General features: G+C 34.7%; 1 long non-coding RNA gene across 1 annotated transcript; it reads right to left on the bottom strand.

Moving 5' to 3' along the window:
- Nucleotides 1–641: 641 nt before the first annotated feature.
- On the bottom strand, nucleotides 642–1,013 carry LOC133829231 (uncharacterized). Its single transcript, XR_009891631.1, has 3 exons — nucleotides 939–1,013; nucleotides 782–858; nucleotides 642–672 (listed from the first exon to the last, which is right to left on the bottom strand). It is a non-coding gene; the product is annotated as an uncharacterized LOC133829231 (long non-coding RNA).
- Between the last annotated feature and the right edge of the window lie 524 nt (nucleotides 1,014–1,537).

Below are 1,537 nucleotides of genomic sequence, written 5' to 3'. Positions count from 1 at the left end.
ACACATGAAAATATAAGAAATCTGTATAGGGGCCGGCTGCATGGAAAATATTTCATTTCTTGCCCCCTGCACAACACAAAAATTCAATTCTGAAACAAACTAAACTGACGCATCAAGAAAAAAAGAGCAAATTCATACTAAATCTTAATAATTATGTTTCAAGGTTCTGTATTTTATCCTCGTTAATCATCCTGGCAATCATATCAGATGACATGGATGAGACATCTATAAAATGCTCCACTTCTGATTGGATACGCAGCCTCCATTCAGATCCATCATTTGCACTTAAAGCATAGCAAAAGACCTGCCAACAGATTTGTTTAAGTTCATGGTAGTTGAAGGAAATGGGTAAATTCAATAATCTTTGGAACAATAAAAAAACCTCAAGATTCTCTCTATTGTGCATGCCAAAGAAAAAACCCATCAGATGAGACAGAGGATGGTTACTAAAGTCACTGCTAACATACCTGAATTCAAAACCAGTAACAGTGAATGAAAACAGGCATAGGCAGTATGTACATACAAAGGAAGAGAGAATATATATCTCAAACTTACCCGACCCTTAGCCTTTGACTGCCACCTTCGCTCTTTATGGGAAAGGCTGCTAGATAATTTAAGGAAGGAAGAGAAAAACGAGATGTAATGACAGAGCAGTGTGCATCATATTTACGACTAGAAGACCAAAAAGACAGTAAATAAAGTGAACAGACTACTACAAGACCAAAAAGACAGTAAATAAAGAGAACAGACTAATGCAATATACAGGCAATAGAATACTTACCTTATCTCCAGTGCAAGCATTGGATCAATTGGATAGGCTATTGCATGGAAAGGTTGCACACTAGGAATAAGAGACATCTAATAGCAAAGATTGAGTGATTTAGAGTGGAACCTGACTGGTAAAGTGGTAATTAGCATCAAATTAAACAACACTTTACCTTTATCTGTCTTCTCAGAATTCCTTCAACTTCAATAAACTTATTTTCATGATCACCCCAGTCACAAACACACTGGAGAGTAGCACAAATGCAAATATCAGATTAGATAAACCAACAGCAAAATTCTTGTATCTAAATTCATTCCAAACCTCTATTAAAAAAAAAATCATACCAGAATTCACAATAAGCCATCAAAACTCCACCAAAAACTTGTTCAGATCTAAATAAGAAATAATCAAACAATGCTTCATTTCCTTACACCCTATTACACAAAGAATCACCCTATTTCTAAAAGATACAGGGTAAATTTATTAACAAGAGGGACCTGAAATTCAAATTTGGGTACTGTAGTATTAAAAGACACCATCACAATTAGACTTTTAAAGTCAAAAGACTACATGTCCTTTTCGATAATATTGCAAATAAACCAAGCAAGAAAGAGAAAAAAATTATTTAAAAAAATTTGCAATCATTTTCGCACTTGTTTGTTAATTTCCATTAAGAAATACTGGCTCAAGAGTCAGCAACAGGCTACTATTCCAACCATAACCTTAGCCCTTAAATGGCAGGAGTACAGGACTAACAAACCAGATCAATGC

Source organism: Humulus lupulus, chromosome 4 (genome assembly GCF_963169125.1).
Source record: "Humulus lupulus chromosome 4, drHumLupu1.1, whole genome shotgun sequence".
In the NCBI taxonomy this organism is placed as follows: domain Eukaryota; kingdom Viridiplantae; phylum Streptophyta; class Magnoliopsida; order Rosales; family Cannabaceae; genus Humulus; species Humulus lupulus.
Note: the sequence above shows the minus strand (reverse complement) of the source record. Positions and strands in the feature narration are given on the sequence as shown.